This window comes from Calidris pugnax, unplaced genomic scaffold (assembly GCF_001431845.1).
Source record: "Calidris pugnax isolate Ruff unplaced genomic scaffold, ASM143184v1 scaffold147, whole genome shotgun sequence".
Lineage (NCBI taxonomy): Eukaryota > Metazoa > Chordata > Aves > Charadriiformes > Scolopacidae > Calidris > Calidris pugnax.
The window spans coordinates 441,378-456,993 of NW_015092359.1; the positions used below are offsets into that span (position 1 = coordinate 441,378).

Genomic DNA, 15,616 nt, shown 5'->3' on the forward strand with positions numbered 1-15,616 from the left:
TCACACTGGCTTGAGGATTTGGCCCGTTATCACTTCTTTATACGCTTTTAAAAAGAGCTGCCAACTAGATAGTTCAGGCTTTTCCTGGAACATGGCAAGTAATTGTATGTTTTGGCTGCCTTGTGGTAATGTTGAAGAATCTTTCTCAGAAATCCTTCTTGCTGGATAGCGGGTTCCTGGGGTAAGAACTACTTATTTAGTTCAGTCCTCCATCCTAGGGCCGGCCCCTCAGGCATGTCCTCTCTCTTTCAGGGATCTCACACAAGTGGATTTTGAAGAACAGCTCTGACCATCCAGGATATCTGTGTGTCTGACCAGTCCATCTTTCCAAGGAGGTTCTGGACCAGCTGCATCCATGTCGTGCCGAGCAGAGCCCCCTCCAGCAGCCCTGCACCTCGCTCCCGATGTCCCTGTATGGAAAAGGTACCAAAGTCACCCCAATTCTTTCTGAAAAACTCTCGTGTTGCTGCCCAAATGCAAAGCGATGGGGGGTGCGTGTGAAATAACACCAGAGCTTCCTGCTGAAGGGTGCCATCTCTGCTCTGCACCCACCCTGGGCTGGGGACAGGGCCACGTGCCGAGCACCCTGCGTGCTGTGGTTGCCCCAGCAGCTCCCGAGTGGCTCCTGCAGCACCGCTGATGGTGTCATGCCCAGGTGGCCAAGAAAGCCAACGGCATTCTGGCTTGTATTAGAAATAGTGTGGCCAGCAGAAGTAGGGAGGTGATTGTGCCCCTGTACTCGGCACTGGTGAGGCCACACCTCGAGTATTGTGTCCAGTTTTGGGCACCTCAATACAAGAGAGATATCGAGGTGCTGGAGCGAGTGCAGAGGAGGGCGACGAAGCTGGTGAGGGGGCTGGAAAACAAATCGTATGAGGAGCGGCTGAGGGAGTTGGGACTGTTTAGTATGAGGAAGAGGAGGCTGAGGGGAGACCTCATCACTCTCTACAACTACTTGAAAGGACACTGTAGAGAGGTTGGTGCTGGTCTCTTCTCGCAGGTAATTAACAATAGAACGAGAGGGAATCGCTTCAAGCTCCAACAGGGTAGGGTTAGATTGAACATTAGGAAGGAATTTTTCACCGAAAGAGTGATAGGGCATTGGAACAGGCTGCCCAGGGAGGGGGGGGAGTCACCATCCCTGGCTGTGTTTAAGGGTCATTTAGATGCAGTGCTAAGGGACATGGTGTAGGGGAGGACTTTGTAGAGTAGGGTAGATGGTTGGACTCGATGATCCCAAGGGTCTCTTCCAACCTCAATGATTCTATGATTCTATGATTCTGGTGGCCATATTGGTTTGAAAAGCCGGGTTTTGTTTATAGCATCATTTGATGGCAGTTTTCCTGGGCATTTTTGCCTTGAATAGGTAAGCTGGGAGTACATCTGCAAGCATTCATATGGCGAGATGAAATGACTGGTGGTGCTCATCTCCTGCTCCTGCCTCCAGTGAATGCTCCTGTGCCTGAATGCCCGTGTGCAGACACAGATGCATGTGCGCGGCACCTGATCCCGCTTCTTCTTCATTATTTTTAGCTCAATTCCCTGAGTTGTTCTGCTTCCTGCTGATGAATGGAAAACTGTAGTAGTGCTGTTTCATTTCACCAAGCCTCTCAAGTGTAGAAATTATGGCAAATTTGAGAACAAGCGAGATTAGATTGATAGTTACACCTCCTTCTTTAATTAGCCAGGCACAGGATCTGTGGAGTCAAAGAGGGGGGGGGATAAGATTTTACCATGGCAAGATTCTTTCTTGTCTGTTCTTTCTTCTCCGTCTGTTCCCACTGAGAATGAACCCTTCCGTGATGTGTGTTTTATTTACAGCTGCCCTGACTTTGCTACATCAATGGTTTCCCTGACCTTGGCTCAATGATTATGCAACAGAGCGTTGTAAATTATCTTGTCACCAGAATCTCCATTTAGACAAGTATAATCACTTCCTTGTAAGAACCCAGGCCTGGTGTACAGAAACAAAAAAAAAAAAAAATCTGCTGCATAATAATGAGAGCGACATGCTTTTAGGGATGAAAAAGCCCCTCTGCCATATGGAAAACTGCCACATACGGGTGCTTGGAACCCGAATATCATATATGGAAAACACCCCACATACGGGTGCTTGGAACCCGAATATCATTAGCTTGTACAAAGTGCTTAGTAATCCTCAGCAAAAAGGTGTTAAAGTGTCAAATATTATTTTTAGCTGCACTGTGAAACGCAGCGTGCCCCGTCCTTTATTTGAGAGAGTCTCTCTGTGCCTCCTCGCTGCGGTGACGCTTGGCAGCGCTGCAATCGCCGCTGGGCAATCACTGCTCCTGCAGGCTCCATATTGCAAGGAGGGTTCCTCGCCTTATTGGCTCCCTGATCAATGTGAGTTGCAGTCTAGTTTTTCTACACCCGTGGTAATAAAACATGCAAGGCTTGTCCTTTCCAACGCGTTGGAGGGGTGAAGTGGAGCGATTGCTTGCTGCAGGCAGATCAGGTTATGGAGATGAGGAATCAAATGGATGTGTGTCTGCAGGTGTGTACGTGCACACACGTGCATACTGATTCCTTCAAGTATATGTATCCTCACTTGGCTTTGCTAACCGAGGTGCAAAAGGGATTGGCTGTGATAGCAATGGTTGTGTCCAGCCAGCTAGAATCGGTTTAAGATGTAGCACGTTTGCTAATGCCAGATCTGTGCTCATGTTTGTTTCGCTTCAGCTGAGAGTTACACTTTCCCTTCATTATCTCTGAAAATGTCCCTCCCATAAAACAACCCTTCGGTAGGTCTCTAGACCATCAGCATCTTTCTGTGTCTCTCTCTAAAACCTTGAATGTAACACTTTGGGCTGCTAAATTATTATTACTGTATATGAGGGAATGACACTATCTTGTTCGTACTCCAAAGACTTTACAATTAGTGCTGAAGCACAGTACTTTCTCCTCTCCCTCTCCATAGTAACAGGGGAACTGTTATTTTGGTATAAGTGTTAGGAAAGTAGTTAGTATTCACTGAATAAACTCAGAAGGCAGTATTTCACATAGAATAATTATGAATATGTATTTACTTGAATAAGCTGTTGATTTTGCATGAATTCTGCACACTGTTTCTTAGGCAAATATGCTAATGATTGATGTGTGAAAATTTGCTTTATTTTGGGCTTGTCAGACTAACTAACGTAGTGATCCAAATCCAGAAAATTATTTCCCTACACCTAAAGAACCATAACAATTAGAGGAATATTCCAGGGAAGCTGATTCCTAACACATCAACCCTTTATCTATGGATATGATGAGTTTGCAGCAATATTTTCAAACAGCATTTATTTTGCCGTTGTCTCTTGGTGTTGCTATTCAATCAAGTCCTCAGTGCTATATTAGCTGTACCAGGAAACCAATTTCATTAGGATCCTTTCACGAGGTCTCTGTGATGAACAGGGTGGACAGCACTAAGGGCAGTGATGCCAATGGGCAGTGCCAGTGGGCAATGGGTATCTCAGTAGGCAATGGGGAGCAGCAGATGTTGTTTCCCTGAACCTTGATAAGGCTTTTGACACTCTCCAGTAGTATCCTGGGTGCTGAGTTGGAGATGTGAGGACTGATCAGGAGAAGGACAAGATTGAATAGAAAATTGGCTGGACCACGGGGCTGAAGGAAGAACACACACCAGGTCAGAGTTGAACTAGCCAGTGGTGAACACTAGTGGTGTTCCTCAGGAGGCACTACTGGCTCTGATGCTATTTAATATCTTCATTAAAGCTGTGAGGGTGGTGATACACTGGAACAGGTTGCTCAAAGAAGTGGTAGATGTGTTGGAGGTGTTCAAGGCCACGTTGGATGGGGCTCTGAGCAACCTGGGTCTAGTGGGAGGTGTCCCTGCCCATGGCAGGAGAGTTGGAACTAGAAGGTCTCTAAGATCCCTTTCAACTCAAACCATTCTAGGATTCTATGGTTCAAGAAGTGGTAGATGTGTTGGAGGTGTTCAAGGCCACGTTGGATGGGGCTCTGAGCAACCTGGGTCTAGTGGGAGGTGTCCCTGCCCATGGCAGGAGAGTTGGAACTAGAAGGTCTCTAAGATCCCTTTCAACTCAAACCATTCTAGGATTCTATGGTTCCACACTGAAGCAAGTTCAGCAACAGCCACCAGGATGCTCAGGGTGCTGGATCCTGTGGTGTACAAGGACAGGCTGAGAATGCTGGTTGTTCATCCCAAAGAAGACATGGCTAAGAGAATATCTTATTGCTCTGTGTAACTACCTATTAAGTGGTTTTAGAGAAGATGGAGCCAAACTCTTCTTGGGGGTGCACAGCAAAAGGGCAAGGGGCAGTGAACACCAGCTGGAGCAAGGTAAATCCCAATTACATATAAAGAGAAGAGCTGCATAGTGAAGATGATCAAGCACTAGAACAGGAGCTCAGAGAGGTTGTAGACTCTCCATGCTTGAATATATTCAAAACCCACCTGGATAAGGCCCTGAATAACTTCATCTCACTTCAAAGCTGACCCTCTTGTGGACCAGAGACATGAAAGCTCCCTTACAGCTTATTTTATGGTGAACACTTGTGGTGAATTTTGCACTTGGAAAACTATTCCTTCTATCCGTATTTTGGATATCTTTCATGTCACAGTAAATTCCACCAGAAAGGCATCCAAAGAATGGGAGTTTTGCCAAAGAAGTGAGCACTGAGACTAATTTGTATCATGACAGTCTGGCTATGAATTTATAATTGTACCACTCTAAAACCTGACTGATTCCATACCCACAGATCTCTGTGGCCGAGCATTAATCACCTGCTTCTAGGGATGACAACCTTTTGGTGCTTTCATCTACACCCTGATGGCACCCAGTGGGCTGTGCCACCACACACAGGTATGAAGACATGTGGCTGCTCTTCAACGTCACGGTCAAAGAGCCAAACATACAACCCAAGTGTCTCCTGCATCGCTTGCACACGGAGAAGTCTTGCAGAGAAGTCCCCAGCTGACCTGAGTTTGAGTCAATGGGAATTGGGCCATTGGGATCAAAGATAGAAAAAGTTGAGTTCCCCTCCCTCAGACATGTGCATACAAATCCTAGAGGCAATGTTTAATGCAAAATTAAACTAGGTAAGCAGACTCACACAAAGCCACTGTTTGTTTTGTGTGATTTTTCTTTTTATTTTTTGAAATGTGAATGGGACATTGCTTGCAAACTGAATTTAATAGCTCGTTCCTGATGATGAACCAGAAACAACCATTTTGACCTGAGTTTTTATATGAAGGAGAATGCTTTGCACTTTGCTCGGGCATTTCAGTGGCAGGGCATCTATTCTTCTAATTCTCTGGCTGATGTGCTCAATGGAGCAGGCACAAAAGAGTCCTCCAAACTGTTTAAGAAGCTCTCTTAAGCCCCCAAGGAGTATTTTAGTTTCTGTGTGTATGGAAAATAAATTTATAAGAAGAATTAAACGTGGGGGTAAAGGCATGACACAAGATTTTTCAGCATTGCTCCACTAATGTAACTGATTGAGTACAAGATGTGTTGCTTGCCATTTCCCAGAATAAAAAAATGAGCTGTTGAGTCTTAATGCGCTATTCCAATTATGGTTATAAAATACTGAATCAAGTCTTTCTTTAAAAAAAAAAAACCCCACACTTGGAATTAAACAGTTCAACAGAATTAATAATGATTCCAGATGGGCCTGTATTTGGCACTAAGAAGTGTGTGAAAGGAAACATTTTCATCCAGAAATCTGAATGATTTATAAAAGTTCTTGAGAGATTTTTCACGAGTGAAGATGCCCTTTCAACCTCTGCACATTTGGAGCTAACAAAGGAAGTGACACTTGCTGAGTGAAAATCTTGGCATTGGTGAAAAACACACATATGTTGACGAGCAGAAGTGCCTGAAATAATACAATGAAAAGCTCTAGCAAAGCCAGGTCCTCAACCCACTCTCTGTGCCCTATTTCCCTATTAGTAAAAGAAGAAGAGTAGCAGTTCCTCACCTTGAAAAGGTACTGAAAATAGGAAATCTTTTGTCATTGTGGGGTAGGTAGATATCATGGAACTGACATACATATTGCAATATGTTGAGAATAAAAGCAGCTCCTGCTTGCGAGTTAAATCTTCCCTTAGGTCTGGGAGAGGCAATACACTGGACCAAAAAGAGAGAGATCTATGTCAACAGTTCTTTTAGTATCTAATGTTGGGCAGACTTTGAACTAGTGGAAGTAGCAGAAGGCAGAGTTACAAGCTCTTATCCAAAAGCGAACATTATCTTACTCTGCTGACTAATTGCCTCCCTTTTCCACAGCATCCCTGTTATAACCACAAAGTATTTAGCAGACATTTAGCTTTCTTAAGTGCAAGTCAGCAGCTGGAGTTAGGAAAAGAGTTAGCATCGTGTGGTCAATCAGCCTCTTTACTGGTCACCGTGATTCATGGATTTTATTAAACGGAGGAACAAGGAAACGGATTACACAGACTTCATGTGTTACATGAAATCAATTATTAATAGACAGCTGGGTATCTTACTGCCTTGTACTCTGTTACGAACTTGTGAGAATGATGAACAGCAAAGCAGAAGCTAATAGACTGCCCCAAACCACTTTTTTTTTTACCAATTATGGTTTTAGCCTAGTGTCAGTTAATGGAGATTACTGAATTTTGCATCCTGCCTCCTCTATGATTTACAACCCATTCCTTGATCAAGACTTTAGGGAGGATGTCTTTTGCAGAGGGAGTGGAAACAACAACATATGGCTTCTTGTCCCATATTGCAGCCCTTTGTAACATACAGGTTTAGCTTCTTTTTTTCCTACAAAGCCAGAGAGATGCCCCCCGGGTGCAGCCAGCTCCCAATGCCACAGAACCTTTCTCCTTGCCAAATGCCCCCATTTTATTCCAATGTCCCTTTCCTTTATTCCATCACCTTAACACTTTCTGTCTGCCAATGTCAGAGTCTTTCTTTGCACATATGACTGCCCAGTTATTCATAATTTCCGGGCCCGGGTTCAACAAGTCTGTTTGGAGATGACAGTTGCTTTGCAGGATCGTGTCCAGGTGAGTTTTGAATGTCTCCAGAGAGGGAGACTCCACCACCTCTCTGGGCAGCCTCTTCCAGGGCTCTGCCACCCTCAAAGGAAAGAAGTTCTTCCTTATGTTTAGATGGAACTTCCTGTGTTTAAGTTTGTGCCCGTTTCTTCTTGTCCTGGTGCTGGGCACCGCAGAGAAAAGACCAGCCCCATCCTCCTGACACCCATCCTTGAAGTATTTATAAGCATTGATCAGATCCCCCCTCAGTCTTTTCCAGACTAAAAAGACCCGAGTCCCTCAGCCCTTCCTTGTTGTTCCAGTCCCCTGAACATCTTCGTAGCCCTTTGCTGTACCCTCTTCAGGAGTACCTTGTCCTTAAATCCTATAAGGTTTTCAGGCTTTATCCTGTGTCATGATCCGTGTTATAATTTAAAGGCAGATGCAGCATGGTTAGGAATTTAATTCATTAATTATTGAAAATAACCAAGAGTGAGCCTTTAATGTTTCATTTTTAATTCCATCTTAGTGTATCAGCAGTATATCTCTACCTTCTGTTAACTGTAAATTTAAGAAACATCCAGACTGTTTCCTTTCACTTCCTGAATTTTCGAGGCCTTCAGTTCTTTCCCCTTTACTGCTGCATGACCTTGGGGAAAAAAAAAACCCAACCACAACCCTTGCAGGCTGTTTGTTGGATCTACACGTTGGATCTAGGAGCTTTTCCTGTTTGTCCATGTTCGTTGAGGCAGGTCACCCACCTCAGCCCTGTGCTCTTCAGGTTGTTCTCGCTGCCCTGAGAGCTACGGCCACAGACACAGCTTTCCCCCTTCACCCCCACCAGGAATTTATCCCCTTGAAAAGGGTTTACCAGGGTTTGCTCTGGTTTTTCTTCTTCTTGCTTGGTTTGTGCTGGTTTTGCTGGAGAGATTGGTGGCTGATCAGATCATGCGTTTCTTCTTCTCTCTGCCACCTTCAGTAGCCTCTGTGGAGCAAAGTGTATCATCTTGTCCATGGCTTCATAACTTTTCCATTTGTTCAGCCTGTTCAGATGAATCTGACTTTCTAGCGTTGAAACCAAAACTCATCCAAGGGAATGGAAAAATTCCTAATTCCCTCAGTTTCTGGGCCTCATAAAATGTGGCTTGTTTCTCCAAAGCTTTGCGCCTTTTGTATAATTATTTATAACTTTGCGAAGTCGGGAAGGGGGAAGTCTTTATAAATGTTGCCCAAACGGAATATCAGGGTTTCACACCCCCTCTTGCTTAGCTGTAAATGAGCTAGAAAACCCAGAAAATCTGTTGCACTGAATAAAATAATACTAATTATTTGGAGTTCATGTTGGGCTTAGGCAGGCAGAGCAAAGCACCATCAACTCTGCCTAGGAAATGTAGGGAGAAAAGCCAAACCTCATAAACATTTCCTTTCAAGGAAAATAGGTTTTGAAACAATGTAAATAAAGACATTACCAAAACCATGTTTTTCTTCTAGGAAAAGGCCATCCAAGATGGAGGGGTTTTTTCCATTTAGGAATAAAAGAAGCCTGTGAAAAAGCTATCAAAATCTATCCAGAAGCAAAGCGATCTGGACAAGAAAAGGAACAATCAAATGAAAATTAACTTTTTTTTTTAGGATTGTAGAAGATGTCTATGAAATATTTTGTGGTTTAAATGTCTCATTTTCTCATGAAGGATCGGTTTCAACACGGAAATTTCAACCTATGCTCTTTTTTTACGTGCTTGTGCAAAATAACAGATGCTAATGCTAACCTTTATTTACAAAAATAACCCTAGATTGGAATGAACCACATACACGGCTCCAGGTCTGCGTTTGCATGGTATTATTTCAATTTCAGGATATATCCTTCACAACACCTTTCAGGCTTGAGTGAGAGGTTTTTAGTTGTTCCCTTCCAACGGGGAAAGGGCAGTTCCCAGCCTGTGCCTTGGCTGTGGTCTCTGTCAAATCCTTGCTGCCGCAATGGTGGGATCCCAGGGAGGAGAAATTAAAGTGAGGAGGGAGCCTCTGCTTCTAATGCAGATCCTGGGCCGTTAAATAACTACCTGGACATGTGGGCACCTAATGCCTGGGTTAAAGGAAAAAGTACAAGCCCAAATGGATTGTTTATTGACACATTTTTTTTTCTTCTTAAAAAATGCAAATTTGCAGCAGGACAATGTATTTCTGATGTGCCGGAAGAAGGCGTTTGAATGAACTGGCAGATTATAAAACCCACTAGAAAGTGAAGCTGACTTCTGCTTTCCCAGTTGCCTAGGTGATTAACATGAGATAAACACAGTTCTTCCTATGTCTATTCTTAAATCTCTTAAGACAAAGAGTTTTTTGACTTTGTGTTGCAAGACGGTAAGGTGTTTCAACAGCCAGAATTTCACAAGGGCTGGGCCTTCCTCCTCCTCCTCCCCCTCTCCCTTTGCTTGTGTTGCCTTTCTGCTGTGAAGGTCACCTCATAGTCACCAGCTGAGCACCCCCTCCCCCCGAACTGTTTTAGGGCTGGGAAGGGAGCTCTGTCCCTGGGGGAGACCCAGCTCAGCGAGGTGTGTGCCTGGATGTCAAGCTCCCACTAGTTAAAAATACCAAGTCATATATAATTATCTTTAGCGCCGTTAACGCCCCATAAGCGTTAGTACAGCAAAAAAAAGGTGGTTGTCTGTGAGAAAGAGCAGATTGCTGGGCTGGAAATCAGAATTTCTTCTTCTGCCTCGGGCGTCCTCACGGAGCTGTGCAACCCTGAGCCGGTTAACTGGTATCTAATCCCCCTCTTCTTTTTCCTCCATCGTCTCTATTTAGAGAGTAAGTCCTTTGTGACAGGGATCGTGTCTCTCCTCTCTCTCTGTGTGTTTGTACAGCCCACAACGGGCCATGATCTCTGTTGATGGCTCCAAAATGCAGAGCCTTCAGAGGAGGCTTCTGATACAGAAATCCTCATGTGTGATGGCTTCAGGAAACCCGGTTCTGCTGCCTGTTTTCCCTTCTTTCTGAGCGAGCATCACCGGGAGACAGGGCAAATGCTGTTGCCCTTGTTCAGGATCAGGAGAGAGAAGTGCAGAAATGTGGAATTGATTTTTCCAGCTTATAGAGCAAACAGGTTTTTTTGTTTAGGTTTTTTTTTCCCCACCCCAATTCTGTAATGCAAAGAGACAAAACATTTTTAAAAACAAAAAATGCCCAGCATATCTTCAAGTTTTTACCTCCTGCTTCCCCTCCCTCTTCCCAGGCTGGCAGAAGCCACTACATCTGCGAGTATGTGCTTCCTTTAATGTCGTTACTTCCCTCTCTGCTTCTCTGCTGACCTCTGGAAAATCTCCAGGGATTACTGGAGCAAATCTCAGCCCGTCTCTTCTTTACAGAGGCAGCCACTGAACATGTGTGTTATGCCTAATCCATCCTGAGGCTACAGACACCTATATCCATCCACCTAGCCCTGTTTACCCACAAATCAGGCATTTATTGGTGGGACTTGAGCATCCACACATAGATAATAATCTGATTTTGTTTTGTTTGGGTTTCTTTTTGCAAGCTTTTAACTGGGAAGCAGAAGGACCATCATCACCCTTCACTTAAGCTCACAGCTCCGTGGTGGAGGAGACAAATTAGAATAGCATCTATTTTAAAAACGGGGAAAACAAGGAAAGAGATTACAGTACAATTTGTCTGGTGAGGTTGGAAGGATGGAGTGATGGTGCTTCGGCCCGAGCAGCCCATCACCTGAGCACTACCCAGCCAGGGAAACCATTCTCCTTCGAGCCAAAACCTTCCTTTTTCCCCACACGGCGAAACGGAGAGCTGCCTTTTCCATTTTGCGCATTGTGCGTGGATTTGGAGCTGCTTCAAAAAGGAAGTTTAAAAAAGAAAAAAAGAAGAAGAAGAAGAAGTTGTTATTTCAGACATGTTTCCTGGGTTGTTGTTTGTTTTTGATGTTTTCAGCCGAAGCCAAATGGCACGGAGCAACTACAGCCCTGGCTGCAGCGAGCTGTTTCCCTGGCTGGCAGGGACACCTAGTGGGTAGGGCAATGCGTGCCGGTGAAGGCAGGGAAAAATCACGCTCTCTTGACTTCCCACCAAGGGCAATATTTCACCTTCTGAGTCATGCTTGTGCCTAATTGATGCCCCTGTTATCCTCAGGAATTAGCACGGGGTTGGGAGGAGTTTGCAGCCAAACCTCCTTCAAGGAAGGGTGATGGTAACACGAGAAGGTGATCTGAGCAGCATCGCTGCTAACGGGAAGGGCTGCCAGCCCAGCTTTTGTGCCATTAATTCTTCTGAAGCCCGTTACAGTCATAATAACACCTACACTGGCTGTATGTGAGAGCTGACTCGGTCGTGGTGTGATTCATCTCTCTCTGCAGTTACGCCTTTCGGGGGGCATTGCACTGGGGCCACTGCTATTGTATGGCAGACACCTACAAAATGATGTTTGCTCCTGCTCTTAGTGGAATGGCTTCATCCACCCTCCCAAAAACCAGCAAGGCTGTTGGATGTCAGGGCCAGACCCAGACCCATCCTGCCTCCTTATTGCTGGTGGCCCAAGCCAGGCTTTGCTGGCCCTTGAGCCGTTTCCCAGATTCCCTGCGTTCCCTTCACGCGGGGCTATGGACAAGTTTTTTTCCTGGCCTCTTCCCAAGCACCTGTCTGAGAGGGCTGGCATGTGGATGCTACATTCCCAGCCAGCAGTGTCCCTAAAATCCCCCAGCCCGTGCCAGAAACTGGGACGTTGCATGTGAGAGGTCTCATGCAGGGAAAAACCGAGCCCTTTTATAAGCATGTGATTATTTTTTTTTGTTATGTTACAAGATAAATACTTTTCCTCTGCAAACTACAAAATCTGGAGGCTCCCACTATGTAGGCCCTAAAGAGGTTCTTACATTTAAAAATGTAAGATGAACTGCAACTTCTGAATCAGAAAAAGATCACCTAAATAGCAGGAAGCATTTATGCTCTGGATGTTTTGAAATACTTGTCTTCTGATCTAATTGTTCGCCAGCAGTAAAACTGACACAATTATGGTTATTAAGTCCTTTTCTTTTTTTTTCATGTTTTACCAGGAATTCTATCTTTGGATTAATAGACCCTTGCATCATTTCTGTCCTATGTGCTATATTAAGGAGCATCTACATCATCAGCAAATATTTTTGTTGTGCTGATACAGCGCGCAAAGACAAATGAAAAGGTACAGAACTATTTTTTTTCCCCTGGATTCTCAACATAAATCAAGTGGCTTATTCCTCATCAGTTCCTCCATTAAAGAGGGAAACTTAATTCTCATTTAATGAATTAATACATGTGAAGGAGGGGGTAAAAATTACTCCTTTCTGACATAGCTGCGTTGACACAGTTTTGCAGCAGGACATAAATATCTGTATTGTAAATACTGATGATGGGAAGAAGCAGTAAACAATGTATTTAAGAAGACGTTTGGCACTAGTAACCTGAATTCTTACATATAAGCTAGCAAAATGCAGTTTATGCAAAATTATGATTATCAGTTTGTATACAAATAGATGAAAAAATTCTCAAAGTATTATTGCAAATGACTCAATGTCAAACTGGAAGCAGATTTCAAGAGAGTGTTCCGAGCAGATGTGCAGAGATCTTCAGAACTGATTTTAGTCAATATTTTTATTAGTGATTTGGAGGATAAATATAGAGTACACTTATAAAATTTGCTCAGTCTGGCAGGCAGGATCAGAATGCAAAATGATAAATTGAAGAGATGGTCTCAGATCAACGAGATGAAGTTCACTAATGACAAATATGAAGCGCTACACTGCAGAGAGAGATATCAAATGCATAAATACAAAATGGGAAGTAATCAGCTCAGCGTCAATATGAGAAAATGATCTTGTGTGTGTGTAGTGGTTCATAAATTAAATATGACTCAACAATGTGATTATGCTGCAAAAATTGCAAATCCCACCTGGAGTTCTGTAATAGAAGTGGTGTGTGGGGAAGAGGAGAGACTGTACTGGCATCAGGCTGGATGCCTACAGCTCCTTAATGACAATCCGGGCACCCAAGTAGATCACCTTCCAGACCTTCCCTTCCTCACCTCTCCAGGCCCTTTCCCCAGCCACAGCCATGCAAATAATGCTAATGTCCTCCATGAAGGATCCTCGACCTCTTCTTCCCTTTCCTTCTCATGGAAATACACCAGGGGAGGTCTTCATATGGATCCTATAGGCACATACGAGTCCATATAGACAACACACACTGCTCAGGGGATGCTCCAGGGACTCTTTCGAGGAGGACACGTGCTTCTGCAGAGGTGCTGGCACTGGGCAGCTTTGGTCTAAACCAAGGGAGTTCCACACAAACTTGCTGCAGTTTCACTCACAGATACGGCTCAGTTTGAAAGGGAAATAAATATGTAAAAGAAAAAGGAGACAACCCCCTGAGAATTACCACTGTCCCAGGCAAGAGAAGAAAGTGGAGGGAAATGACTGCATTTCATTGCCTCATTTATTTACCACAGTGAAATTTTTGAAGGTTTTTCTTGTGGAGTTGTTTTTTGTTTTTTTTTTCCTTTTTTTTCAAATTGTCCAGGATTTAACACTATGCAGAACCATCTCCGTTGCACTGTGTGACAACCAAGGGAGCTGTGGCTGCTGCCTCAGCCACAGCAGGACATTAAAGGCCTTCCGTTCTTTCCTCACGTTTGCGGCGTAACGGCAGGAAGGGTCAGCCAGCGCTAACGAAAACACGAATATGCGCTTTAGAAATCATACCCGGATCACCTAAAAGACTTGGGGGGGTTTGGGTGGTTGAGCCCAAAATGCCCGGGGCCTACCGCTAGATGGCAAACTTTAATTTTTAAATCCTGGAGCTGCCGGCCAGGAGATGGGTCCCTCCAGGGCCAGGGGCCCAGGGCCACGGCCGTGGCCGTCGTCATGGCCCCGCCACAGGCTGCTTGGGCCACCGACAGGCCCTCAGATGTCCCGCTTCTTCTGGGACACCCACCACCCAAAGATTTCCCTGCCAGAATACTGCTGGTGCACACAAAATAGCCCCCAGGTCCTTCCCCAGGTGCCACCTTCCCCAAAGCAGGGAATGAGTGGCTCTCCTGGCATTTTTCTCCATATGGAGGGGTCCCGGTGGTGGCCTGAGCAAGGATATGGTGGATGGAGACACAGGGGGTTGTTCAAGTCTGACTCGGGTGAGGAAGGAGTGGGGACAGAGCTCTGACGGGTTGGTCTCACTGGCGGCTGGACGCTCTCCGAAAAACTACTGCCCTTTCTCCTCCAGCCCTGATTTTATTCCCTCTCTTGGCCAGGGGCCGGGGTTGGGTGCACTGGAGAACAGAGGTGCTTTTCAAGGCTGGAGACATTGTATAGGGTGGGAAATAGGCTTTTCTGCTCTTCTCTCCCTGATGATTATCTCAGAAGGCATTAAGAGGTAAGCTAAGAAAGCGACTCAGCTGAACGCAGTCTTCTCCAGATCTTTATCAGTCCCTGAGGTAATGGGCACAGAGTGGTGCCAGCATTGCAAGCCACCTCAGGTCTTACCTGTCCTTGCTGTATTGTGAAAAGTACTATTAGCACATAAAGTTTTATATCTATTTTAGGGAACTCTAATAATATTGCCTAAATCAATCTTCATTTTCGTGTAAACTTAACAAAATTACTCATCTTCCCTGTCAGCCGTGAGTGTTGCCTTATTTTAATCAGTAAATTTATCTTGGTGTGAAGAGGTATCTGGGTGGGTACTGGGAAACTCAACCCCAAGTCTGAGATACGTCGACTGGGGTGAGGAAGGAGTCGGGGCAGAGCTCTGACGGGTTGGTCTCACTGGTGGCTGGACGCTCTCCGAAAAACTACTGCCCTTTCTCCTCCAGCCCTGATTTTATTCCCTCTCTTGGCCAGGGGCTGGGATTGGGTGCGCTGGAGAACAGAGGTGCTTTTCAAGGCTGGAGACATTGTATAGGGTGGGAAATAGGCTTTTCTGCTCTTCTCTCCCTGATGATTATCTCAGAAGGCATTAAGAGGTAAGCTAAGAAAGCGACTCAGCTGAACGCAGTCTTCTCCAGATCTTTATCAGTCCCTGAGGTAATGGGCACAGAGTGGTGCCAGCATTGCAAGCCACCTCAGGTCTTACCTGTCCTTGCTGTATTGTGAAAAGTACTATTAGCACATAAAGTTTTATATCTATTTTAGGGAACTCTAATAATATTGCCTAAATCAATCTTCATTTTCGTGTAAACTTAACAAAATTACTCATCTTCCCTGTCAGCCGTGAGTGTTGCCTTATTTTAATCAGTAAATTTATCTTGGTGTGAAGAGGTATCTGGGTGGGTACTGGGAAACTCAACCCCAAGTCTGAGATACGTGCTCCTCTCTATAGGAATGAACCTCAAGGTCGTGTTTCTCATGCCATGGGTCTTAGAGCAATGGCTGGCCTTCTGAGCAATGCTGCTTCTAACATGGGGTTAGAAGAGGTTTCAATGGGGTAAAACACATTTCCTCTGCAAATACAGTTAACAATTCTGTGTAACGCTACCAGGAAGAGCGTTTCTTCACTACAGCAGACAATGTTTTTGTGGCAAAGCACTGTGGTTAACAGCAACTTCTGCAAACCCTCCTAGGGTTTTCTTTGCATCAGCCGTCGGTG

At 44.8% G+C, this 15,616-nt stretch overlaps 1 protein-coding gene across 2 annotated transcripts in view; it reads left to right on the forward strand.

Annotated features, from left to right (window-relative positions):
* Positions 1 to 294: 294 nt before the first annotated feature.
* FOXN2 (forkhead box N2) overlaps positions 295 to 15,616 on the forward strand; it is an 85,973-nt gene continuing 70,651 nt past the window's right edge. Inside the window, exon 1 of one of the 2 annotated variants that reach the window (XM_014962351.1) lies at positions 295 to 423. The gene's annotated coding sequence lies outside the window, so the exon portion shown is untranslated. Of the gene's footprint in view, positions 424 to 12,076; positions 12,183 to 15,616 lie in introns of those variants that run through there. The other variant, XM_014962352.1, reaches the window with a different exon arrangement.